The sequence below is a fragment of the Schistocerca nitens genome, chromosome 2 (assembly GCF_023898315.1).
Source record: "Schistocerca nitens isolate TAMUIC-IGC-003100 chromosome 2, iqSchNite1.1, whole genome shotgun sequence".
NCBI lineage: Eukaryota > Metazoa > Arthropoda > Insecta > Orthoptera > Acrididae > Schistocerca > Schistocerca nitens.
This window is the reverse complement of record NC_064615.1, coordinates 42,835,545-42,855,369: the sequence shown is the minus strand read 5'-3', so window position 1 is coordinate 42,855,369 and position 19,825 is coordinate 42,835,545. Positions and strand designations below refer to the sequence as shown.

The following is a 19,825-nucleotide window of genomic DNA, read 5'->3' as shown; positions in this document are numbered from 1 at the left end:
CTTCACGCGTCGGACCAGAGTGTCAATTGCTCACATCAAATAAGAAATTCATTTGATATTGACGGCGAGCTTTTTGCGATCACTCAGCCACTGACGCGCGATCAGTTTGCACGAAACGCTAGGGCTCGTCCGGGATTTGAACCCGGGACCTCCTGCACCCTAAGCAGGAATCATACCCCTAGACCAACGAGCCCTGTGACACAGCGAATGCCAATTATTCCAGTCCCTCGATTTCGTCCAGTTTGCCCTGGAAGTCTCGTGTAGGCTGGCGGGATGGGGGCGGCGCGAATTCCCGGGCTATTGGCATCTACATGTAGAGCTGCCGCTGGGCGCGCACTTCCTGCTGCTAAGGAGGTGATTGTTTTTGCTGATGTGACTTGCAATAACGACTGCGCGAAACGCCGCTATCTCGTTCGGGATGCTACGGCAGACACTCTCTATTGCACCCCGAAGTCTTCTTGAGCCCTCGGCTGTGATGGGTTTCAGGCTGTCAAGAGAACTATGGTGTGTGCATGCGCGCACGAGAGAAAGGTTGAAGCGTCTTCGAGTATACAATGATGGACGCGTCGTGTCCGTCGTTTCCGTAGTGTAGCGGTTATCACGTCTGCTTCACACGCAGAAGGTCCCCGGTTCGATCCCGGGCGGGAACAGTATTTTCCTGCCTATGTCGTATTGTCCTCCAATGAGCCACGTCGTGTGTGGATCTGCTGCATGTCCCTTCGTTTTGCAAGTACCACATTTATTGAATTTTTTAGTTACGATGGCAACATCACTACAAGTTGTCTGTGAAGTAAGGTGCACACAAGCAGTTTCCGTGGTGTAGCGGTTATCACGTCTGCCTAACACGCAGAAGGTCCCCGGTTCGATCCCGGGCGGAAACACTTTTTCATCACTTTAAGCAAGACTTACTAACATGCATCTGCTACCATCTGTACCCGAAACCTTCGTAATCGCCTTCACGCGTCGGACCAGAGTGTCAATTGCTCACATCAAATAAGAAATTCATTTGATATTGACGGCGAGCTTTTTGCGATCACTCAGCCACTGACGCGCGATCAGTTTGCACGAAACGCTAGGGCTCGTCCGGGATTTGAACCCGGGACCTCCTGCACCCTAAGCAGGAATCATACCCCTAGACCAACGAGCCCTGTGACACAGCGAATGCCAATTATTCCAGTCCCTCGATTTCGTCCAGTTTGCCCTGGAAGTCTCGTGTAGGCTGGCGGGATGGGGGCGGCGCGAATTCCCGGGCTATTGGCATCTACATGTAGAGCTGCCGCTGGGCGCGCACTTCCTGCTGCTAAGGAGGTGATTGTTTTTGCTGATGTGACTTGCAATAACGACTGCGCGAAACGCCGCTATCTCGTTCGGGATGCTACGGCAGACACTCTCTATTGCACCCCGAAGTCTTCTTGAGCCCTCGGCTGTGATGGGTTTCAGGCTGTCAAGAGAACTATGGTGTGTGCATGCGCGCACGAGAGAAAGGTTGAAGCGTCTTCGAGTATACAATGATGGACGCGTCGTGTCCGTCGTTTCCGTAGTGTAGCGGTTATCACGTCTGCTTCACACGCAGAAGGTCCCCGGTTCGATCCCGGGCGGGAACAGTATTTTCCTGCCTATGTCGTATTGTCCTCCAATGAGCCACGTCGTGTGTGGATCTGCTGCATGTCCCTTCGTTTTGCAAGTACCACATTTATTGAATTTTTTAGTTACGATGGCAACATCACTACAAGTTGTCTGTGAAGTAAGGTGCACACAAGCAGTTTCCGTGGTGTAGCGGTTATCACGTCTGCCTAACACGCAGAAGGTCCCCGGTTCGATCCCGGGCGGAAACACTTTTTCATCACTTTAAGCAAGACTTACTAACATGCATCTGCTACCATCTGTACCCGAAACCTTCGTAATCGCCTTCACGCGTCGGACCAGAGTGTCAATTGCTCACATCAAATAAGAAATTCATTTGATATTGACGGCGAGCTTTTTGCGATCACTCAGCCACTGACGCGCGATCAGTTTGCACGAAACGCTAGGGCTCGTCCGGGATTTGAACCCGGGACCTCCTGCACCCTAAGCAGGAATCATACCCCTAGACCAACGAGCCCTGTGACACAGCGAATGCCAATTATTCCAGTCCCTCGATTTCGTCCAGTTTGCCCTGGAAGTCTCGTGTAGGCTGGCGGGATGGGGGCGGCGCGAATTCCCGGGCTATTGGCATCTACATGTAGAGCTGCCGCTGGGCGCGCACTTCCTGCTGCTAAGGAGGTGATTGTTTTTGCTGATGTGACTTGCAATAACGACTGCGCGAAACGCCGCTATCTCGTTCGGGATGCTACGGCAGACACTCTCTATTGCACCCCGAAGTCTTCTTGAGCCCTCGGCTGTGATGGGTTTCAGGCTGTCAAGAGAACTATGGTGTGTGCATGCGCGCACGAGAGAAAGGTTGAAGCGTTTTCGAGTATACAATGATGGACGCGTCGTGTCCGTCGTTTCCGTAGTGTAGCGGTTATCACGTCTGCTTCACACGCAGAAGGTCCCCGGTTCGATCCCGGGCGGGAACAGTATTTTCCTGCCTATGTCGTATTGTCCTCCAATGAGCCACGTCGTGTGTGGATCTGCTGCATGTCCCTTCGTTTTGCAAGTACCACATTTATTGAATTTTTTAGTTACGATGGCAACATCACTACAAGTTGTCTGTGAAGTAAGGTGCACACAAGCAGTTTCCGTGGTGTAGCGGTTATCACGTCTGCCTAACACGCAGAAGGTCCCCGGTTCGATCCCGGGCGGAAACACTTTTTCATCACTTTAAGCAAGACTTACTAACATGCATCTGCTACCATCTGTACCCGAAACCTTCGTAATCGCCTTCACGCGTCGGACCAGAGTGTCAATTGCTCACATCAAATAAGAAATTCATTTGATATTGACGGCGAGCTTTTTGCGATCACTCAGCCACTGACGCGCGATCAGTTTGCACAAAACGCTAGGGCTCGTCCGGGATTTGAACCCGGGACCTCCTGCACCCTAAGCAGGAATCATACCCCTAGACCAACGAGCCCTGTGACACAGCGAATGCCAATTATTCCAGTCCCTCGATTTCGTCCAGTTTGCCCTGGAAGTCTCGTGTAGGCTGGCGGGATGGGGGCGGCGCGAATTCCCGGGCTATTGGCATCTACATGTAGAGCTGCCGCTGGGCGCGCACTTCCTGCTGCTAAGGAGGTGATTGTTTTTGCTGATGTGACTTGCAATAACGACTGCGCGAAACGCCGCTATCTCGTTCGGGATGCTACGGCAGACACTCTCTATTGCACCCCGAAGTCTTCTTGAGCCCTCGGCTGTGATGGGTTTCAGGCTGTCAAGAGAACTATGGTGTGTGCATGCGCGCACGAGAGAAAGGTTGAAGCGTCTTCGAGTATACAATGATGGACGCGTCGTGTCCGTCGTTTCCGTAGTGTAGCGGTTATCACGTCTGCTTCACACGCAGAAGGTCCCCGGTTCGATCCCGGGCGGGAACAGTATTTTCCTGCCTATGTCGTATTGTCCTCCAATGAGCCACGTCGTGTGTGGATCTGCTGCATGTCCCTTCGTTTTGCAAGTACCACATTTATTGAATTTTTTAGTTACGATGGCAACATCACTACAAGTTGTCTGTGAAGTAAGGTGCACACAAGCAGTTTCCGTGGTGTAGCGGTTATCACGTCTGCCTAACACGCAGAAGGTCCCCGGTTCGATCCCGGGCGGAAACACTTTTTCATCACTTTAAGCAAGACTTACTAACATGCATCTGCTACCATCTGTACCCGAAACCTTCGTAATCGCCTTCACGCGTCGGACCAGAGTGTCAATTGCTCACATCAAATAAGAAATTCATTTGATATTGACGGCGAGCTTTTTGCGATCACTCAGCCACTGACGCGCGATCAGTTTGCACGAAACGCTAGGGCTCGTCCGGGATTTGAACCCGGGACCTCCTGCACCCTAAGCAGGAATCATACCCCTAGACCAACGAGCCCTGTGACACAGCGAATGCCAATTATTCCAGTCCCTCGATTTCGTCCAGTTTGCCCTGGAAGTCTCGTGTAGGCTGGCGGGATGGGGGCGGCGCGAATTCCCGGGCTATTGGCATCTACATGTAGAGCTGCCGCTGGGCGCGCACTTCCTGCTGCTAAGGAGGTGATTGTTTTTGCTGATGTGACTTGCAATAACGACTGCGCGAAACGCCGCTATCTCGTTCGGGATGCTACGGCAGACACTCTCTATTGCACCCCGAAGTCTTCTTGAGCCCTCGGCTGTGATGGGTTTCAGGTTGTCAAGAGAACTATGGTGTGTGCATGCGCGCACGAGAGAAAGGTTGAAGCGTCTTCGAGTATACAATGATGGACGCGTCGTGTCCGTCGTTTCCGTAGTGTAGCGGTTATCACGTCTGCTTCACACGCAGAAGGTCCCCGGTTCGATCCCGGGCGGGAACAGTATTTTCCTGCCTATGTCGTATTGTCCTCCAATGAGCCACGTCGTGTGTGGATCTGCTGCATGTCCCTTCGTTTTGCAAGTACCACATTTATTGAATTTTTTAGTTACGATGGCAACATCACTACAAGTTGTCTGTGAAGTAAGGTGCACACAAGCAGTTTCCGTGGTGTAGCGGTTATCACGTCTGCCTAACACGCAGAAGGTCCCCGGTTCGATCCCGGGCGGAAACACTTTTTCATCACTTTAAGCAAGACTTACTAACATGCATCTGCTACCATCTGTACCCGAAACCTTCGTAATCGCCTTCACGCGTCGGACCAGAGTGTCAATTGCTCACATCAAATAAGAAATTCATTTGATATTGACGGCGAGCTTTTTGCGATCACTCAGCCACTGACGCGCGATCAGTTTGCACGAAACGCTAGGGCTCGTCCGGGATTTGAACCCGGGACCTCCTGCACCCTAAGCAGGAATCATACCCCTAGACCAACGAGCCCTGTGACACAGCGAATGCCAATTATTCCAGTCCCTCGATTTCGTCCAGTTTGCCCTGGAAGTCTCGTGTAGGCTGGCGGGATGGGGGCGGCGCGAATTCCCGGGCTATTGGCATCTACATGTAGAGCTGCCGCTGGGCGCGCACTTCCTGCTGCTAAGGAGGTGATTGTTTTTGCTGATGTGACTTGCAATAACGACTGCGCGAAACGCCGCTATCTCGTTCGGGATGCTACGGCAGACACTCTCTATTGCACCCCGAAGTCTTCTTGAGCCCTCGGCTGTGATGGGTTTCAGGCTGTCAAGAGAACTATGGTGTGTGCATGCGCGCACGAGAGAAAGGTTGAAGCGTCTTCGAGTATACAATGATGGACGCGTCGTGTCCGTCGTTTCCGTAGTGTAGCGGTTATCACGTCTGCTTCACACGCAGAAGGTCCCCGGTTCGATCCCGGGCGGGAACAGTATTTTCCTGCCTATGTCGTATTGTCCTCCAATGAGCCACGTCGTGTGTGGATCTGCTGCATGTCCCTTCGTTTTGCAAGTACCACATTTATTGAATTTTTTAGTTACGATGGCAACATCACTACAAGTTGTCTGTGAAGTAAGGTGCACACAAGCAGTTTCCGTGGTGTAGCGGTTATCACGTCTGCCTAACACGCAGAAGGTCCCCGGTTCGATCCCGGGCGGAAACACTTTTTCATCACTTTAAGCAAGACTTACTAACATGCATCTGCTACCATCTGTACCCGAAACCTTCGTAATCGCCTTCACGCGTCGGACCAGAGTGTCAATTGCTCACATCAAATAAGAAATTCATTTGATATTGACGGCGAGCTTTTTGCGATCACTCAGCCACTGACGCGCGATCAGTTTGCACAAAACGCTAGGGCTCGTCCGGGATTTGAACCCGGGACCTCCTGCACCCTAAGCAGGAATCATACCCCTAGACCAACGAGCCCTGTGACACAGCGAATGCCAATTATTCCAGTCCCTCGATTTCGTCCAGTTTGCCCTGGAAGTCTCGTGTAGGCTGGCGGGATGGGGGCGGCGCGAATTCCCGGGCTATTGGCATCTACATGTAGAGCTGCCGCTGGGCGCGCACTTCCTGCTGCTAAGGAGGTGATTGTTTTTGCTGATGTGACTTGCAATAACGACTGCGCGAAACGCCGCTATCTCGTTCGGGATGCTACGGCAGACACTCTCTATTGCACCCCGAAGTCTTCTTGAGCCCTCGGCTGTGATGGGTTTCAGGCTGTCAAGAGAACTATGGTGTGTGCATGCGCGCACGAGAGAAAGGTTGAAGCGTCTTCGAGTATACAATGATGGACGCGTCGTGTCCGTCGTTTCCGTAGTGTAGCGGTTATCACGTCTGCTTCACACGCAGAAGGTCCCCGGTTCGATCCCGGGCGGGAACAGTATTTTCCTGCCTATGTCGTATTGTCCTCCAATGAGCCACGTCGTGTGTGGATCTGCTGCATGTCCCTTCGTTTTGCAAGTACCACATTTATTGAATTTTTTAGTTACGATGGCAACATCACTACAAGTTGTCTGTGAAGTAAGGTGCACACAAGCAGTTTCCGTGGTGTAGCGGTTATCACGTCTGCCTAACACGCAGAAGGTCCCCGGTTCGATCCCGGGCGGAAACACTTTTTCATCACTTTAAGCAAGACTTACTAACATGCATCTGCTACCATCTGTACCCGAAACCTTCGTAATCGCCTTCACGCGTCGGACCAGAGTGTCAATTGCTCACATCAAATAAGAAATTCATTTGATATTGACGGCGAGCTTTTTGCGATCACTCAGCCACTGACGCGCGATCAGTTTGCACGAAACGCTAGGGCTCGTCCGGGATTTGAACCCGGGACCTCCTGCACCCTAAGCAGGAATCATACCCCTAGACCAACGAGCCCTGTGACACAGCGAATGCCAATTATTCCAGTCCCTCGATTTCGTCCAGTTTGCCCTGGAAGTCTCGTGTAGGCTGGCGGGATGGGGGCGGCGCGAATTCCCGGGCTATTGGCATCTACATGTAGAGCTGCCGCTGGGCGCGCACTTCCTGCTGCTAAGGAGGTGATTGTTTTTGCTGATGTGACTTGCAATAACGACTGCGCGAAACGCCGCTATCTCGTTCGGGATGCTACGGCAGACACTCTCTATTGCACCCCGAAGTCTTCTTGAGCCCTCGGCTGTGATGGGTTTCAGGCTGTCAAGAGAACTATGGTGTGTGCATGCGCGCACGAGAGAAAGGTTGAAGCGTCTTCGAGTATACAATGATGGACGCGTCGTGTCCGTCGTTTCCGTAGTGTAGCGGTTATCACGTCTGCTTCACACGCAGAAGGTCCCCGGTTCGATCCCGGGCGGGAACAGTATTTTCCTGCCTATGTCGTATTGTCCTCCAATGAGCCACGTCGTGTGTGGATCTGCTGCATGTCCCTTCGTTTTGCAAGTACCACATTTATTGAATTTTTTAGTTACGATGGCAACATCACTACAAGTTGTCTGTGAAGTAAGGTGCACACAAGCAGTTTCCGTGGTGTAGCGGTTATCACGTCTGCCTAACACGCAGAAGGTCCCCGGTTCGATCCCGGGCGGAAACACTTTTTCATCACTTTAAGCAAGACTTACTAACATGCATCTGCTACCATCTGTACCCGAAACCTTCGTAATCGCCTTCACGCGTCGGACCAGAGTGTCAATTGCTCACATCAAATAAGAAATTCATTTGATATTGACGGCGAGCTTTTTGCGATCACTCAGCCACTGACGCGCGATCAGTTTGCACGAAACGCTAGGGCTCGTCCGGGATTTGAACCCGGGACCTCCTGCACCCTAAGCAGGAATCATACCCCTAGACCAACGAGCCCTGTGACACAGCGAATGCCAATTATTCCAGTCCCTCGATTTCGTCCAGTTTGCCCTGGAAGTCTCGTGTAGGCTGGCGGGATGGGGGCGGCGCGAATTCCCGGGCTATTGGCATCTACATGTAGAGCTGCCGCTGGGCGCGCACTTCCTGCTGCTAAGGAGGTGATTGTTTTTGCTGATGTGACTTGCAATAACGACTGCGCGAAACGCCGCTATCTCGTTCGGGATGCTACGGCAGACACTCTCTATTGCACCCCGAAGTCTTCTTGAGCCCTCGGCTGTGATGGGTTTCAGGCTGTCAAGAGAACTATGGTGTGTGCATGCGCGCACGAGAGAAAGGTTGAAGCGTCTTCGAGTATACAATGATGGACGCGTCGTGTCCGTCGTTTCCGTAGTGTAGCGGTTATCACGTCTGCTTCACACGCAGAAGGTCCCCGGTTCGATCCCGGGCGGGAACAGTATTTTCCTGCCTATGTCGTATTGTCCTCCAATGAGCCACGTCGTGTGTGGATCTGCTGCATGTCCCTTCGTTTTGCAAGTACCACATTTATTGAATTTTTTAGTTACGATGGCAACATCACTACAAGTTGTCTGTGAAGTAAGGTGCACACAAGCAGTTTCCGTGGTGTAGCGGTTATCACGTCTGCCTAACACGCAGAAGGTCCCCGGTTCGATCCCGGGCGGAAACACTTTTTCATCACTTTAAGCAAGACTTACTAACATGCATCTGCTACCATCTGTACCCGAAACCTTCGTAATCGCCTTCACGCGTCGGACCAGAGTGTCAATTGCTCACATCAAATAAGAAATTCATTTGATATTGACGGCGAGCTTTTTGCGATCACTCAGCCACTGACGCGCGATCAGTTTGCACAAAACGCTAGGGCTCGTCCGGGATTTGAACCCGGGACCTCCTGCACCCTAAGCAGGAATCATACCCCTAGACCAACGAGCCCTGTGACACAGCGAATGCCAATTATTCCAGTCCCTCGATTTCGTCCAGTTTGCCCTGGAAGTCTCGTGTAGGCTGGCGGGATGGGGGCGGCGCGAATTCCCGGGCTATTGGCATCTACATGTAGAGCTGCCGCTGGGCGCGCACTTCCTGCTGCTAAGGAGGTGATTGTTTTTGCTGATGTGACTTGCAATAACGACTGCGCGAAACGCCGCTATCTCGTTCGGGATGCTACGGCAGACACTCTCTATTGCACCCCGAAGTCTTCTTGAGCCCTCGGCTGTGATGGGTTTCAGGCTGTCAAGAGAACTATGGTGTGTGCATGCGCGCACGAGAGAAAGGTTGAAGCGTCTTCGAGTATACAATGATGGACGCGTCGTGTCCGTCGTTTCCGTAGTGTAGCGGTTATCACGTCTGCTTCACACGCAGAAGGTCCCCGGTTCGATCCCGGGCGGGAACAGTATTTTCCTGCCTATGTCGTATTGTCCTCCAATGAGCCACGTCGTGTGTGGATCTGCTGCATGTCCCTTCGTTTTGCAAGTACCACATTTATTGAATTTTTTAGTTACGATGGCAACATCACTACAAGTTGTCTGTGAAGTAAGGTGCACACAAGCAGTTTCCGTGGTGTAGCGGTTATCACGTCTGCCTAACACGCAGAAGGTCCCCGGTTCGATCCCGGGCGGAAACACTTTTTCATCACTTTAAGCAAGACTTACTAACATGCATCTGCTACCATCTGTACCCGAAACCTTCGTAATCGCCTTCACGCGTCGGACCAGAGTGTCAATTGCTCACATCAAATAAGAAATTCATTTGATATTGACGGCGAGCTTTTTGCGATCACTCAGCCACTGACGCGCGATCAGTTTGCACGAAACGCTAGGGCTCGTCCGGGATTTGAACCCGGGACCTCCTGCACCCTAAGCAGGAATCATACCCCTAGACCAACGAGCCCTGTGACACAGCGAATGCCAATTATTCCAGTCCCTCGATTTCGTCCAGTTTGCCCTGGAAGTCTCGTGTAGGCTGGCGGGATGGGGGCGGCGCGAATTCCCGGGCTATTGGCATCTACATGTAGAGCTGCCGCTGGGCGCGCACTTCCTGCTGCTAAGGAGGTGATTGTTTTTGCTGATGTGACTTGCAATAACGACTGCGCGAAACGCCGCTATCTCGTTCGGGATGCTACGGCAGACACTCTCTATTGCACCCCGAAGTCTTCTTGAGCCCTCGGCTGTGATGGGTTTCAGGTTGTCAAGAGAACTATGGTGTGTGCATGCGCGCACGAGAGAAAGGTTGAAGCGTCTTCGAGTACACAATGATGGACGCGTCGTGTCCGTCGTTTCCGTAGTGTAGCGGTTATCACGTCTGCTTCACACGCAGAAGGTCCCCGGTTCGATCCCGGGCGGGAACAGTATTTTCCTGCCTATGTCGTATTGTCCTCCAATGAGCCACGTCGTGTGTGGATCTGCTGCATGTCCCTTCGTTTTGCAAGTACCACATTTATTGAATTTTTTAGTTACGATGGCAACATCACTACAAGTTGTCTGTGAAGTAAGGTGCACACAAGCAGTTTCCGTGGTGTAGCGGTTATCACGTCTGCCTAACACGCAGAAGGTCCCCGGTTCGATCCCGGGCGGAAACACTTTTTCATCACTTTAAGCAAGACTTACTAACATGCATCTGCTACCATCTGTACCCGAAACCTTCGTAATCGCCTTCACGCGTCGGACCAGAGTGTCAATTGCTCACATCAAATAAGAAATTCATTTGATATTGACGGCGAGCTTTTTGCGATCACTCAGCCACTGACGCGCGATCAGTTTGCACGAAACGCTAGGGCTCGTCCGGGATTTGAACCCGGGACCTCCTGCACCCTAAGCAGGAATCATACCCCTAGACCAACGAGCCCTGTGACACAGCGAATGCCAATTATTCCAGTCCCTCGATTTCGTCCAGTTTGCCCTGGAAGTCTCGTGTAGGCTGGCGGGATGGGGGCGGCGCGAATTCCCGGGCTATTGGCATCTACATGTAGAGCTGCCGCTGGGCGCGCACTTCCTGCTGCTAAGGAGGTGATTGTTTTTGCTGATGTGACTTGCAATAACGACTGCGCGAAACGCCGCTATCTCGTTCGGGATGCTACGGCAGACACTCTCTATTGCACCCCGAAGTCTTCTTGAGCCCTCGGCTGTGATGGGTTTCAGGCTGTCAAGAGAACTATGGTGTGTGCATGCGCGCACGAGAGAAAGGTTGAAGCGTCTTCGAGTATACAATGATGGACGCGTCGTGTCCGTCGTTTCCGTAGTGTAGCGGTTATCACGTCTGCTTCACACGCAGAAGGTCCCCGGTTCGATCCCGGGCGGGAACAGTATTTTCCTGCCTATGTCGTATTGTCCTCCAATGAGCCACGTCGTGTGTGGATCTGCTGCATGTCCCTTCGTTTTGCAAGTACCACATTTATTGAATTTTTTAGTTACGATGGCAACATCACTACAAGTTGTCTGTGAAGTAAGGTGCACACAAGCAGTTTCCGTGGTGTAGCGGTTATCACGTCTGCCTAACACGCAGAAGGTCCCCGGTTCGATCCCGGGCGGAAACACTTTTTCATCACTTTAAGCAAGACTTACTAACATGCATCTGCTACCATCTGTACCCGAAACCTTCGTAATCGCCTTCACGCGTCGGACCAGAGTGTCAATTGCTCACATCAAATAAGAAATTCATTTGATATTGACGGCGAGCTTTTTGCGATCACTCAGCCACTGACGCGCGATCAGTTTGCACGAAACGCTAGGGCTCGTCCGGGATTTGAACCCGGGACCTCCTGCACCCTAAGCAGGAATCATACCCCTAGACCAACGAGCCCTGTGACACAGCGAATGCCAATTATTCCAGTCCCTCGATTTCGTCCAGTTTGCCCTGGAAGTCTCGTGTAGGCTGGCGGGATGGGGGCGGCGCGAATTCCCGGGCTATTGGCATCTACATGTAGAGCTGCCGCTGGGCGCGCACTTCCTGCTGCTAAGGAGGTGATTGTTTTTGCTGATGTGACTTGCAATAACGACTGCGCGAAACGCCGCTATCTCGTTCGGGATGCTACGGCAGACACTCTCTATTGCACCCCGAAGTCTTCTTGAGCCCTCGGCTGTGATGGGTTTCAGGCTGTCAAGAGAACTATGGTGTGTGCATGCGCGCACGAGAGAAAGGTTGAAGCGTTTTCGAGTATACAATGATGGACGCGTCGTGTCCGTCGTTTCCGTAGTGTAGCGGTTATCACGTCTGCTTCACACGCAGAAGGTCCCCGGTTCGATCCCGGGCGGGAACAGTATTTTCCTGCCTATGTCGTATTGTCCTCCAATGAGCCACGTCGTGTGTGGATCTGCTGCATGTCCCTTCGTTTTGCAAGTACCACATTTATTGAATTTTTTAGTTACGATGGCAACATCACTACAAGTTGTCTGTGAAGTAAGGTGCACACAAGCAGTTTCCGTGGTGTAGCGGTTATCACGTCTGCCTAACACGCAGAAGGTCCCCGGTTCGATCCCGGGCGGAAACACTTTTTCATCACTTTAAGCAAGACTTACTAACATGCATCTGCTACCATCTGTACCCGAAACCTTCGTAATCGCCTTCACGCGTCGGACCAGAGTGTCAATTGCTCACATCAAATAAGAAATTCATTTGATATTGACGGCGAGCTTTTTGCGATCACTCAGCCACTGACGCGCGATCAGTTTGCACAAAACGCTAGGGCTCGTCCGGGATTTGAACCCGGGACCTCCTGCACCCTAAGCAGGAATCATACCCCTAGACCAACGAGCCCTGTGACACAGCGAATGCCAATTATTCCAGTCCCTCGATTTCGTCCAGTTTGCCCTGGAAGTCTCGTGTAGGCTGGCGGGATGGGGGCGGCGCGAATTCCCGGGCTATTGGCATCTACATGTAGAGCTGCCGCTGGGCGCGCACTTCCTGCTGCTAAGGAGGTGATTGTTTTTGCTGATGTGACTTGCAATAACGACTGCGCGAAACGCCGCTATCTCGTTCGGGATGCTACGGCAGACACTCTCTATTGCACCCCGAAGTCTTCTTGAGCCCTCGGCTGTGATGGGTTTCAGGCTGTCAAGAGAACTATGGTGTGTGCATGCGCGCACGAGAGAAAGGTTGAAGCGTCTTCGAGTATACAATGATGGACGCGTCGTGTCCGTCGTTTCCGTAGTGTAGCGGTTATCACGTCTGCTTCACACGCAGAAGGTCCCCGGTTCGATCCCGGGCGGGAACAGTATTTTCCTGCCTATGTCGTATTGTCCTCCAATGAGCCACGTCGTGTGTGGATCTGCTGCATGTCCCTTCGTTTTGCAAGTACCACATTTATTGAATTTTTTAGTTACGATGGCAACATCACTACAAGTTGTCTGTGAAGTAAGGTGCACACAAGCAGTTTCCGTGGTGTAGCGGTTATCACGTCTGCCTAACACGCAGAAGGTCCCCGGTTCGATCCCGGGCGGAAACACTTTTTCATCACTTTAAGCAAGACTTACTAACATGCATCTGCTACCATCTGTACCCGAAACCTTCGTAATCGCCTTCACGCGTCGGACCAGAGTGTCAATTGCTCACATCAAATAAGAAATTCATTTGATATTGACGGCGAGCTTTTTGCGATCACTCAGCCACTGACGCGCGATCAGTTTGCACGAAACGCTAGGGCTCGTCCGGGATTTGAACCCGGGACCTCCTGCACCCTAAGCAGGAATCATACCCCTAGACCAACGAGCCCTGTGACACAGCGAATGCCAATTATTCCAGTCCCTCGATTTCGTCCAGTTTGCCCTGGAAGTCTCGTGTAGGCTGGCGGGATGGGGGCGGCGCGAATTCCCGGGCTATTGGCATCTACATGTAGAGCTGCCGCTGGGCGCGCACTTCCTGCTGCTAAGGAGGTGATTGTTTTTGCTGATGTGACTTGCAATAACGACTGCGCGAAACGCCGCTATCTCGTTCGGGATGCTACGGCAGACACTCTCTATTGCACCCCGAAGTCTTCTTGAGCCCTCGGCTGTGATGGGTTTCAGGCTGTCAAGAGAACTATGGTGTGTGCATGCGCGCACGAGAGAAAGGTTGAAGCGTCTTCGAGTATACAATGATGGACGCGTCGTGTCCGTCGTTTCCGTAGTGTAGCGGTTATCACGTCTGCTTCACACGCAGAAGGTCCCCGGTTCGATCCCGGGCGGGAACAGTATTTTCCTGCCTATGTCGTATTGTCCTCCAATGAGCCACGTCGTGTGTGGATCTGCTGCATGTCCCTTCGTTTTGCAAGTACCACATTTATTGAATTTTTTAGTTACGATGGCAACATCACTACAAGTTGTCTGTGAAGTAAGGTGCACACAAGCAATTTCCGTGGTGTAGCGGTTATCACGTCTGCCTAACACGCAGAAGGTCCCCGGTTCGATCCCGGGCGGAAACACTTTTTCATCACTTTAAGCAAGACTTACTAACATGCATCTGCTACCATCTGTACCCGAAACCTTCGTAATCGCCTTCACGCGTCGGACCAGAGTGTCAATTGCTCACATCAAATAAGAAATTCATTTGATATTGACGGCGAGCTTTTTGCGATCACTCAGCCACTGACGCGCGATCAGTTTGCACGAAACGCTAGGGCTCGTCCGGGATTTGAACCCGGGACCTCCTGCACCCTAAGCAGGAATCATACCCCTAGACCAACGAGCCCTGTGACACAGCGAATGCCAATTATTCCAGTCCCTCGATTTCGTCCAGTTTGCCCTGGAAGTCTCGTGTAGGCTGGCGGGATGGGGGCGGCGCGAATTCCCGGGCTATTGGCATCTACATGTAGAGCTGCCGCTGGGCGCGCACTTCCTGCTGCTAAGGAGGTGATTGTTTTTGCTGATGTGACTTGCAATAACGACTGCGCGAAACGCCGCTATCTCGTTCGGGATGCTACGGCAGACACTCTCTATTGCACCCCGAAGTCTTCTTGAGCCCTCGGCTGTGATGGGTTTCAGGTTGTCAAGAGAACTATGGTGTGTGCATGCGCGCACGAGAGAAAGGTTGAAGCGTCTTCGAGTATACAATGATGGACGCGTCGTGTCCGTCGTTTCCGTAGTGTAGCGGTTATCACGTCTGCTTCACACGCAGAAGGTCCCCGGTTCGATCCCGGGCGGGAACAGTATTTTCCTGCCTATGTCGTATTGTCCTCCAATGAGCCACGTCGTGTGTGGATCTGCTGCATGTCCCTTCGTTTTGCAAGTACCACATTTATTGAATTTTTTAGTTACGATGGCAACATCACTACAAGTTGTCTGTGAAGTAAGGTGCACACAAGCAGTTTCCGTGGTGTAGCGGTTATCACGTCTGCCTAACACGCAGAAGGTCCCCGGTTCGATCCCGGGCGGAAACACTTTTTCATCACTTTAAGCAAGACTTACTAACATGCATCTGCTACCATCTGTACCCGAAACCTTCGTAATCGCCTTCACGCGTCGGACCAGAGTGTCAATTGCTCACATCAAATAAGAAATTCATTTGATATTGACGGCGAGCTTTTTGCGATCACTCAGCCACTGACGCGCGATCAGTTTGCACGAAACGCTAGGGCTCGTCCGGGATTTGAACCCGGGACCTCCTGCACCCTAAGCAGGAATCATACCCCTAGACCAACGAGCCCTGTGACACAGCGAATGCCAATTATTCCAGTCCCTCGATTTCGTCCAGTTTGCCCTGGAAGTCTCGTGTAGGCTGGCGGGATGGGGGCGGCGCGAATTCCCGGGCTATTGGCATCTACATGTAGAGCTGCCGCTGGGCGCGCACTTCCTGCTGCTAAGGAGGTGATTGTTTTTGCTGATGTGACTTGCAATAACGACTGCGCGAAACGCCGCTATCTCGTTCGGGATGCTACGGCAGACACTCTCTATTGCACCCCGAAGTCTTCTTGAGCCCTCGGCTGTGATGGGTTTCAGGCTGTCAAGAGAACTATGGTGTGTGCATGCGCGCACGAGAGAAAGGTTGAAGCGTTTTCGAGTATACAATGATGGACGCGTCGTGTCCGTCGTTTCCGTAGTGTAGCGGTTATCACGTCTGCTTCACACGCAGAAGGTCCCCGGTTCGATCCCGGGCGGGAACAGTATTTTCCTGCCTATGTCGTATTGTCCTCCAATGAGCCACGTCGTGTGTGGATCTGCTGCATGTCCCTTCGTTTTGCAAGTACCACATTTATTGAATTTTTTAGTTACGATGGCAACATCACTACAAGTTGTCTGTGAAGTAAGGTGCACACAAGCAGTTTCCGTGGTGTAGCGGTTATCACGTCTGCCTAACACGCAGAAGGTCCCCGGTTCGATCCCGGGCGGAAACACTTTTTCATCACTTTAAGCAAGACTTACTAACATGCATCTGCTACCATCTGTACCCGAAACCTTCGTAATCGCCTTCACGCGTCGGACCAGAGTGTCAATTGCTCACATCAAATAAGAAATTCATTTGATATTGACGGCGAGCTTTTTGCGATCACTCAGCCACTGACGCGCGATCAGTTTGCACAAAACGCTAGGGCTCGTCCGGGATTTGAACCCGGGACCTCCTGCACCCTAAGCAGGAATCATACCCCTAGACCAACGAGCCCTGTGACACAGCGAATGCCAATTATTCCAGTCCCTCGATTTCGTCCAGTTTGCCCTGGAAGTCTCGTGTAGGCTGGCGGGATGGGGGCGGCGCGAATTCCCGGGCTATTGGCATCTACATGTAGAGCTGCCGCTGGGCGCGCACTTCCTGCTGCTAAGGAGGTGATTGTTTTTGCTGATGTGACTTGCAATAACGACTGCGCGAAACGCCGCTATCTCGTTCGGGATGCTACGGCAGACACTCTCTATTGCACCCCGAAGTCTTCTTGAGCCCTCGGCTGTGATGGGTTTCAGGTTGTCAAGAGAACTATGGTGTGTGCATGCGCGCACGAGAGAAAGGTTGAAGCGTCTTCGAGTATACAATGATGGACGCGTCGTGTCCGTCGTTTCCGTAGTGTAGCGGTTATCACGTCTGCTTCACACGCAGAAGGTCCCCGGTTCGATCCCGGGCGGGAACAGTATTTTCCTGCCTATGTCGTATTGTCCTCCAATGAGCCACGTCGTGTGTGGATCTGCTGCATGTCCCTTCGTTTTGCAAGTACCACATTTATTGAATTTTTTAGTTACGATGGCAACATCACTACAAGTTGTCTGTGAAGTAAGGTGCACACAAGCAGTTTCCGTGGTGTAGCGGTTATCACGTCTGCCTAACACGCAGAAGGTCCCCGGTTCGATCCCGGGCGGAAACACTTTTTCATCACTTTAAGCAAGACTTACTAACATGCATCTGCTACCATCTGTACCCGAAACCTTCGTAATCGCCTTCACGCGTCGGACCAGAGTGTCAATTGCTCACATCAAATAAGAAATTCATTTGATATTGACGGCGAGCTTTTTGCGATCACTCAGCCACTGACGCGCGATCAGTTTGCACGAAACGCTAGGGCTCGTCCGGGATTTGAACCCGGGACCTCCTGCACCCTAAGCAGGAATCATACCCCTAGACCAACGAGCCCTGTGACACAGCGAATGCCAATTATTCCAGTCCCTCGATTTCGTCCAGTTTGCCCTGGAAGTCTCGTGTAGGCTGGCGGGATGGGGGCGGCGCGAATTCCCGGGCTATTGGCATCTACATGTAGAGCTGCCGCTGGGCGCGCACTTCCTGCTGCTAAGGAGGTGATTGTTTTTGCTGATGTGACTTGCAATAACGACTGCGCGAAACGCCGCTATCTCGTTCGGGATGCTACGGCAGACACTCTCTATTGCACCCCGAAGTCTTCTTGAGCCCTCGGCTGTGATGGGTTTCAGGCTGTCAAGAGAACTATGGTGTGTGCATGCGCGCACGAGAGAAAGGTTGAAGCGTTTTCGAGTATACAATGATGGACGCGTCGTGTCCGTCGTTTCCGTAGTGTAGCGGTTATCACGTCTGCTTCACACGCAGAAGGTCCCCGGTTCGATCCCGGGCGGGAACAGTATTTTCCTGCCTATGTCGTATTGTCCTCCAATGAGCCACGTCGTGTGTGGATCTGCTGCATGTCCCTTCGTTTTGCAAGTACCACATTTATTGAATTTTTTAGTTACGATGGCAACATCACTACAAGTTGTCTGTGAAGTAAGGTGCACACAAGCAGTTTCCGTGGTGTAGCGGTTATCACGTCTGCCTAACACGCAGAAGGTCCCCGGTTCGATCCCGGGCGGAAACACTTTTTCATCACTTTAAGCAAGACTTACTAACATGCATCTGCTACCATCTGTACCCGAAACCTTCGTAATCGCCTTCACGCGTCGGACCAGAGTGTCAATTGCTCACATCAAATAAGAAATTCATTTGATATTGACGGCGAGCTTTTTGCGATCACTCAGCCACTGACGCGCGATCAGTTTGCACAAAACGCTAGGGCTCGTCCGGGATTTGAACCCGGGACCTCCTGCACCCTAAGCAGGAATCATACCCCTAGACCAACGAGCCCTGTGACACAGCGAATGCCAATTATTCCAGTCCCTCGATTTCGTCCAGTTTGCCCTGGAAGTCTCGTGTAGGCTGGCGGGATGGGGGCGGCGCGAATTCCCGGGCTATTGGCATCTACATGTAGAGCTGCCGCTGGGCGCGCACTTCCTGCTGCTAAGGAGGTGATTGTTTTTGCTGATGTGACTTGCAATAACGACTGCGCGAAACGCCGCTATCTCGTTCGGGATGCTACGGCAGACACTCTCTATTGCACCCCGAAGTCTTCTTGAGCCCTCGGCTGTGATGGGTTTCAGGTTGTCAAGAGAACTATGGTGTGTGCATGCGCGCACGAGAGAAAGGTTGAAGCGTCTTCGAGTATACAATGATGGACGCGTCGTGTCCGTCGTTTCCGTAGTGTAGCGGTTATCACGTCTGCTTCACACGCAGAAGGTCCCCGGTTCGATCCCGGGCGGGAACAGTATTTTCCTGCCTATGTCGTATTGTCCTCCAATGAGCCACGTCGTGTGTGGATCTGCTGCATGTCCCTTCGTTTTGCAAGTACCACATTTATTGAATTTTTTAGTTACGATGGCAACATCACTACAAGTTGTCTGTGAAGTAAGGTGCACACAAGCAGTTTCCGTGGTGTAGCGGTTATCACGTCTGCCTAACACGCAGAAGGTCCCCGGTTCGATCCCGGGCGGAAACACTTTTTCATCACTTTAAGCAAGACTTACTAACATGCATCTGCTACCATCTGTACCCGAAACCTTCGTAATCGCCTTCACGCGTCGGACCAGAGTGTCAATTGCTCACATCAAATAAGAAATTCATTTGATATTGACGGCGAGCTTTTTGCGATCACTCAGCCACTGACGCGCGATCAGTTTGCACGAAACGCTAGGGCTCGTCCGGGATTTGAACCCGGGACCTCCTGCACCCTAAGCAGGAATCATACCCCTAGACCAACGAGCCCTGTGACACAGCGAATGCCAATTATTCCAGTCCCTCGATTTCGTCCAGTTTGCCCTGGAAGTCTCGTGTAGGCTGGCGGGATGGGGGCGGCGCGAATTCCCGGGCTATTGGCATCTACATGTAGAGCTGCCGCTGGGCGCGCACTTCCTGCTGCTAAGGAGGTGATTGTTTTTGCTGATGTGACTTGCAATAACGACTGCGCGAAACGCCGCTATCTCGTTCGGGATGCTACGGCAGACACTCTCTATTGCACCCCGAAGTCTTCTTGAGCCCTCGGCTGTGATGGGTTTCAGGCTGTCAAGAGAACTATGGTGTGTGCATGCGCGCACGAGAGAAAGGTTGAAGCGTTTTCGAGTATACAATGATGGACACGTCGTGTCCGTCGTTTCCGTAGTGTAGCGGTTATCACGTCTGCTTCACACGCAGAAGGTCCCCGGTTCGATCCCGGGCGGGAACAGTATTTTCCTGCCTATGTCGTATTGTCCTCCAATGAGCCACGTCGTGTGTGGATCTGCTGCATGTCCCTTCGTTTTGCAAGTACCACATTTATTG

The 19,825-nt window shown here is 52.1% G+C and overlaps 62 non-coding genes across 62 annotated transcripts; 41 read left to right on the top strand and 21 right to left on the bottom strand.

Annotated features, from left to right (window-relative positions):
• Nucleotides 1-121: 121 nt before the first annotated feature.
• Nucleotides 122-193, bottom strand: Trnap-agg (transfer RNA proline (anticodon AGG)). Its single transcript has one exon. It is a non-coding gene; the product is annotated as a tRNA-Pro (tRNA).
• Nucleotides 194-577: 384 nt separating this feature from the next.
• On the top strand, nucleotides 578-650 carry Trnav-cac (transfer RNA valine (anticodon CAC)). The gene has a single exon. It is a non-coding gene; the product is annotated as a tRNA-Val (tRNA).
• Nucleotides 651-808: 158 nt separating this feature from the next.
• Trnav-aac (transfer RNA valine (anticodon AAC)) lies at nucleotides 809-881 on the top strand. The gene has a single exon. It is a non-coding gene; the product is annotated as a tRNA-Val (tRNA).
• A 194-nt stretch (nucleotides 882-1,075) lies between these two features.
• On the bottom strand, nucleotides 1,076-1,147 carry Trnap-agg (transfer RNA proline (anticodon AGG)). Its single transcript has one exon. It is a non-coding gene; the product is annotated as a tRNA-Pro (tRNA).
• A 384-nt stretch (nucleotides 1,148-1,531) lies between these two features.
• On the top strand, nucleotides 1,532-1,604 carry Trnav-cac (transfer RNA valine (anticodon CAC)). Its single transcript has one exon. It is a non-coding gene; the product is annotated as a tRNA-Val (tRNA).
• A 158-nt stretch (nucleotides 1,605-1,762) lies between these two features.
• Trnav-aac (transfer RNA valine (anticodon AAC)) lies at nucleotides 1,763-1,835 on the top strand. The gene has a single exon. It is a non-coding gene; the product is annotated as a tRNA-Val (tRNA).
• Nucleotides 1,836-2,029: 194 nt separating this feature from the next.
• Nucleotides 2,030-2,101, bottom strand: Trnap-agg (transfer RNA proline (anticodon AGG)). The gene has a single exon. It is a non-coding gene; the product is annotated as a tRNA-Pro (tRNA).
• Nucleotides 2,102-2,485: 384 nt separating this feature from the next.
• Trnav-cac (transfer RNA valine (anticodon CAC)) lies at nucleotides 2,486-2,558 on the top strand. The gene has a single exon. It is a non-coding gene; the product is annotated as a tRNA-Val (tRNA).
• A 158-nt stretch (nucleotides 2,559-2,716) lies between these two features.
• Trnav-aac (transfer RNA valine (anticodon AAC)) lies at nucleotides 2,717-2,789 on the top strand. Its single transcript has one exon. It is a non-coding gene; the product is annotated as a tRNA-Val (tRNA).
• Nucleotides 2,790-2,983: 194 nt separating this feature from the next.
• Nucleotides 2,984-3,055, bottom strand: Trnap-agg (transfer RNA proline (anticodon AGG)). The gene has a single exon. It is a non-coding gene; the product is annotated as a tRNA-Pro (tRNA).
• A 384-nt stretch (nucleotides 3,056-3,439) lies between these two features.
• Nucleotides 3,440-3,512, top strand: Trnav-cac (transfer RNA valine (anticodon CAC)). The gene has a single exon. It is a non-coding gene; the product is annotated as a tRNA-Val (tRNA).
• A 158-nt stretch (nucleotides 3,513-3,670) lies between these two features.
• Nucleotides 3,671-3,743, top strand: Trnav-aac (transfer RNA valine (anticodon AAC)). The gene has a single exon. It is a non-coding gene; the product is annotated as a tRNA-Val (tRNA).
• A 194-nt stretch (nucleotides 3,744-3,937) lies between these two features.
• Nucleotides 3,938-4,009, bottom strand: Trnap-agg (transfer RNA proline (anticodon AGG)). The gene has a single exon. It is a non-coding gene; the product is annotated as a tRNA-Pro (tRNA).
• Nucleotides 4,010-4,393: 384 nt separating this feature from the next.
• Nucleotides 4,394-4,466, top strand: Trnav-cac (transfer RNA valine (anticodon CAC)). The gene has a single exon. It is a non-coding gene; the product is annotated as a tRNA-Val (tRNA).
• Nucleotides 4,467-4,624: 158 nt separating this feature from the next.
• Nucleotides 4,625-4,697, top strand: Trnav-aac (transfer RNA valine (anticodon AAC)). Its single transcript has one exon. It is a non-coding gene; the product is annotated as a tRNA-Val (tRNA).
• Nucleotides 4,698-4,891: 194 nt separating this feature from the next.
• On the bottom strand, nucleotides 4,892-4,963 carry Trnap-agg (transfer RNA proline (anticodon AGG)). Its single transcript has one exon. It is a non-coding gene; the product is annotated as a tRNA-Pro (tRNA).
• Nucleotides 4,964-5,347: 384 nt separating this feature from the next.
• Trnav-cac (transfer RNA valine (anticodon CAC)) lies at nucleotides 5,348-5,420 on the top strand. Its single transcript has one exon. It is a non-coding gene; the product is annotated as a tRNA-Val (tRNA).
• A 158-nt stretch (nucleotides 5,421-5,578) lies between these two features.
• Nucleotides 5,579-5,651, top strand: Trnav-aac (transfer RNA valine (anticodon AAC)). Its single transcript has one exon. It is a non-coding gene; the product is annotated as a tRNA-Val (tRNA).
• Nucleotides 5,652-5,845: 194 nt separating this feature from the next.
• On the bottom strand, nucleotides 5,846-5,917 carry Trnap-agg (transfer RNA proline (anticodon AGG)). Its single transcript has one exon. It is a non-coding gene; the product is annotated as a tRNA-Pro (tRNA).
• A 384-nt stretch (nucleotides 5,918-6,301) lies between these two features.
• Nucleotides 6,302-6,374, top strand: Trnav-cac (transfer RNA valine (anticodon CAC)). Its single transcript has one exon. It is a non-coding gene; the product is annotated as a tRNA-Val (tRNA).
• Nucleotides 6,375-6,532: 158 nt separating this feature from the next.
• Trnav-aac (transfer RNA valine (anticodon AAC)) lies at nucleotides 6,533-6,605 on the top strand. Its single transcript has one exon. It is a non-coding gene; the product is annotated as a tRNA-Val (tRNA).
• A 194-nt stretch (nucleotides 6,606-6,799) lies between these two features.
• Trnap-agg (transfer RNA proline (anticodon AGG)) lies at nucleotides 6,800-6,871 on the bottom strand. Its single transcript has one exon. It is a non-coding gene; the product is annotated as a tRNA-Pro (tRNA).
• A 384-nt stretch (nucleotides 6,872-7,255) lies between these two features.
• Nucleotides 7,256-7,328, top strand: Trnav-cac (transfer RNA valine (anticodon CAC)). The gene has a single exon. It is a non-coding gene; the product is annotated as a tRNA-Val (tRNA).
• Nucleotides 7,329-7,486: 158 nt separating this feature from the next.
• On the top strand, nucleotides 7,487-7,559 carry Trnav-aac (transfer RNA valine (anticodon AAC)). The gene has a single exon. It is a non-coding gene; the product is annotated as a tRNA-Val (tRNA).
• Nucleotides 7,560-7,753: 194 nt separating this feature from the next.
• Trnap-agg (transfer RNA proline (anticodon AGG)) lies at nucleotides 7,754-7,825 on the bottom strand. The gene has a single exon. It is a non-coding gene; the product is annotated as a tRNA-Pro (tRNA).
• Nucleotides 7,826-8,209: 384 nt separating this feature from the next.
• Nucleotides 8,210-8,282, top strand: Trnav-cac (transfer RNA valine (anticodon CAC)). Its single transcript has one exon. It is a non-coding gene; the product is annotated as a tRNA-Val (tRNA).
• Nucleotides 8,283-8,440: 158 nt separating this feature from the next.
• Trnav-aac (transfer RNA valine (anticodon AAC)) lies at nucleotides 8,441-8,513 on the top strand. Its single transcript has one exon. It is a non-coding gene; the product is annotated as a tRNA-Val (tRNA).
• A 194-nt stretch (nucleotides 8,514-8,707) lies between these two features.
• On the bottom strand, nucleotides 8,708-8,779 carry Trnap-agg (transfer RNA proline (anticodon AGG)). The gene has a single exon. It is a non-coding gene; the product is annotated as a tRNA-Pro (tRNA).
• Nucleotides 8,780-9,163: 384 nt separating this feature from the next.
• Trnav-cac (transfer RNA valine (anticodon CAC)) lies at nucleotides 9,164-9,236 on the top strand. Its single transcript has one exon. It is a non-coding gene; the product is annotated as a tRNA-Val (tRNA).
• Nucleotides 9,237-9,394: 158 nt separating this feature from the next.
• Trnav-aac (transfer RNA valine (anticodon AAC)) lies at nucleotides 9,395-9,467 on the top strand. Its single transcript has one exon. It is a non-coding gene; the product is annotated as a tRNA-Val (tRNA).
• A 194-nt stretch (nucleotides 9,468-9,661) lies between these two features.
• On the bottom strand, nucleotides 9,662-9,733 carry Trnap-agg (transfer RNA proline (anticodon AGG)). Its single transcript has one exon. It is a non-coding gene; the product is annotated as a tRNA-Pro (tRNA).
• A 384-nt stretch (nucleotides 9,734-10,117) lies between these two features.
• Nucleotides 10,118-10,190, top strand: Trnav-cac (transfer RNA valine (anticodon CAC)). Its single transcript has one exon. It is a non-coding gene; the product is annotated as a tRNA-Val (tRNA).
• A 158-nt stretch (nucleotides 10,191-10,348) lies between these two features.
• Nucleotides 10,349-10,421, top strand: Trnav-aac (transfer RNA valine (anticodon AAC)). Its single transcript has one exon. It is a non-coding gene; the product is annotated as a tRNA-Val (tRNA).
• A 194-nt stretch (nucleotides 10,422-10,615) lies between these two features.
• Trnap-agg (transfer RNA proline (anticodon AGG)) lies at nucleotides 10,616-10,687 on the bottom strand. Its single transcript has one exon. It is a non-coding gene; the product is annotated as a tRNA-Pro (tRNA).
• Nucleotides 10,688-11,071: 384 nt separating this feature from the next.
• On the top strand, nucleotides 11,072-11,144 carry Trnav-cac (transfer RNA valine (anticodon CAC)). Its single transcript has one exon. It is a non-coding gene; the product is annotated as a tRNA-Val (tRNA).
• A 158-nt stretch (nucleotides 11,145-11,302) lies between these two features.
• Trnav-aac (transfer RNA valine (anticodon AAC)) lies at nucleotides 11,303-11,375 on the top strand. The gene has a single exon. It is a non-coding gene; the product is annotated as a tRNA-Val (tRNA).
• Nucleotides 11,376-11,569: 194 nt separating this feature from the next.
• Nucleotides 11,570-11,641, bottom strand: Trnap-agg (transfer RNA proline (anticodon AGG)). The gene has a single exon. It is a non-coding gene; the product is annotated as a tRNA-Pro (tRNA).
• Nucleotides 11,642-12,025: 384 nt separating this feature from the next.
• Nucleotides 12,026-12,098, top strand: Trnav-cac (transfer RNA valine (anticodon CAC)). The gene has a single exon. It is a non-coding gene; the product is annotated as a tRNA-Val (tRNA).
• Nucleotides 12,099-12,256: 158 nt separating this feature from the next.
• Nucleotides 12,257-12,329, top strand: Trnav-aac (transfer RNA valine (anticodon AAC)). Its single transcript has one exon. It is a non-coding gene; the product is annotated as a tRNA-Val (tRNA).
• Nucleotides 12,330-12,523: 194 nt separating this feature from the next.
• On the bottom strand, nucleotides 12,524-12,595 carry Trnap-agg (transfer RNA proline (anticodon AGG)). The gene has a single exon. It is a non-coding gene; the product is annotated as a tRNA-Pro (tRNA).
• Nucleotides 12,596-12,979: 384 nt separating this feature from the next.
• Trnav-cac (transfer RNA valine (anticodon CAC)) lies at nucleotides 12,980-13,052 on the top strand. Its single transcript has one exon. It is a non-coding gene; the product is annotated as a tRNA-Val (tRNA).
• A 158-nt stretch (nucleotides 13,053-13,210) lies between these two features.
• Nucleotides 13,211-13,283, top strand: Trnav-aac (transfer RNA valine (anticodon AAC)). The gene has a single exon. It is a non-coding gene; the product is annotated as a tRNA-Val (tRNA).
• A 194-nt stretch (nucleotides 13,284-13,477) lies between these two features.
• Trnap-agg (transfer RNA proline (anticodon AGG)) lies at nucleotides 13,478-13,549 on the bottom strand. Its single transcript has one exon. It is a non-coding gene; the product is annotated as a tRNA-Pro (tRNA).
• Nucleotides 13,550-13,933: 384 nt separating this feature from the next.
• Trnav-cac (transfer RNA valine (anticodon CAC)) lies at nucleotides 13,934-14,006 on the top strand. The gene has a single exon. It is a non-coding gene; the product is annotated as a tRNA-Val (tRNA).
• A 158-nt stretch (nucleotides 14,007-14,164) lies between these two features.
• On the top strand, nucleotides 14,165-14,237 carry Trnav-aac (transfer RNA valine (anticodon AAC)). The gene has a single exon. It is a non-coding gene; the product is annotated as a tRNA-Val (tRNA).
• Nucleotides 14,238-14,431: 194 nt separating this feature from the next.
• Nucleotides 14,432-14,503, bottom strand: Trnap-agg (transfer RNA proline (anticodon AGG)). The gene has a single exon. It is a non-coding gene; the product is annotated as a tRNA-Pro (tRNA).
• Nucleotides 14,504-14,887: 384 nt separating this feature from the next.
• On the top strand, nucleotides 14,888-14,960 carry Trnav-cac (transfer RNA valine (anticodon CAC)). Its single transcript has one exon. It is a non-coding gene; the product is annotated as a tRNA-Val (tRNA).
• A 158-nt stretch (nucleotides 14,961-15,118) lies between these two features.
• Trnav-aac (transfer RNA valine (anticodon AAC)) lies at nucleotides 15,119-15,191 on the top strand. The gene has a single exon. It is a non-coding gene; the product is annotated as a tRNA-Val (tRNA).
• Nucleotides 15,192-15,385: 194 nt separating this feature from the next.
• On the bottom strand, nucleotides 15,386-15,457 carry Trnap-agg (transfer RNA proline (anticodon AGG)). The gene has a single exon. It is a non-coding gene; the product is annotated as a tRNA-Pro (tRNA).
• A 384-nt stretch (nucleotides 15,458-15,841) lies between these two features.
• Nucleotides 15,842-15,914, top strand: Trnav-cac (transfer RNA valine (anticodon CAC)). Its single transcript has one exon. It is a non-coding gene; the product is annotated as a tRNA-Val (tRNA).
• A 158-nt stretch (nucleotides 15,915-16,072) lies between these two features.
• On the top strand, nucleotides 16,073-16,145 carry Trnav-aac (transfer RNA valine (anticodon AAC)). Its single transcript has one exon. It is a non-coding gene; the product is annotated as a tRNA-Val (tRNA).
• A 194-nt stretch (nucleotides 16,146-16,339) lies between these two features.
• Nucleotides 16,340-16,411, bottom strand: Trnap-agg (transfer RNA proline (anticodon AGG)). The gene has a single exon. It is a non-coding gene; the product is annotated as a tRNA-Pro (tRNA).
• Nucleotides 16,412-16,795: 384 nt separating this feature from the next.
• On the top strand, nucleotides 16,796-16,868 carry Trnav-cac (transfer RNA valine (anticodon CAC)). The gene has a single exon. It is a non-coding gene; the product is annotated as a tRNA-Val (tRNA).
• Nucleotides 16,869-17,026: 158 nt separating this feature from the next.
• Nucleotides 17,027-17,099, top strand: Trnav-aac (transfer RNA valine (anticodon AAC)). The gene has a single exon. It is a non-coding gene; the product is annotated as a tRNA-Val (tRNA).
• Nucleotides 17,100-17,293: 194 nt separating this feature from the next.
• On the bottom strand, nucleotides 17,294-17,365 carry Trnap-agg (transfer RNA proline (anticodon AGG)). The gene has a single exon. It is a non-coding gene; the product is annotated as a tRNA-Pro (tRNA).
• A 384-nt stretch (nucleotides 17,366-17,749) lies between these two features.
• Nucleotides 17,750-17,822, top strand: Trnav-cac (transfer RNA valine (anticodon CAC)). Its single transcript has one exon. It is a non-coding gene; the product is annotated as a tRNA-Val (tRNA).
• A 158-nt stretch (nucleotides 17,823-17,980) lies between these two features.
• Trnav-aac (transfer RNA valine (anticodon AAC)) lies at nucleotides 17,981-18,053 on the top strand. The gene has a single exon. It is a non-coding gene; the product is annotated as a tRNA-Val (tRNA).
• A 194-nt stretch (nucleotides 18,054-18,247) lies between these two features.
• Trnap-agg (transfer RNA proline (anticodon AGG)) lies at nucleotides 18,248-18,319 on the bottom strand. The gene has a single exon. It is a non-coding gene; the product is annotated as a tRNA-Pro (tRNA).
• A 384-nt stretch (nucleotides 18,320-18,703) lies between these two features.
• On the top strand, nucleotides 18,704-18,776 carry Trnav-cac (transfer RNA valine (anticodon CAC)). The gene has a single exon. It is a non-coding gene; the product is annotated as a tRNA-Val (tRNA).
• Nucleotides 18,777-18,934: 158 nt separating this feature from the next.
• On the top strand, nucleotides 18,935-19,007 carry Trnav-aac (transfer RNA valine (anticodon AAC)). Its single transcript has one exon. It is a non-coding gene; the product is annotated as a tRNA-Val (tRNA).
• A 194-nt stretch (nucleotides 19,008-19,201) lies between these two features.
• Nucleotides 19,202-19,273, bottom strand: Trnap-agg (transfer RNA proline (anticodon AGG)). The gene has a single exon. It is a non-coding gene; the product is annotated as a tRNA-Pro (tRNA).
• Nucleotides 19,274-19,657: 384 nt separating this feature from the next.
• Nucleotides 19,658-19,730, top strand: Trnav-cac (transfer RNA valine (anticodon CAC)). Its single transcript has one exon. It is a non-coding gene; the product is annotated as a tRNA-Val (tRNA).
• The last annotated feature ends 95 nt before the right edge of the window (nucleotides 19,731-19,825 follow it).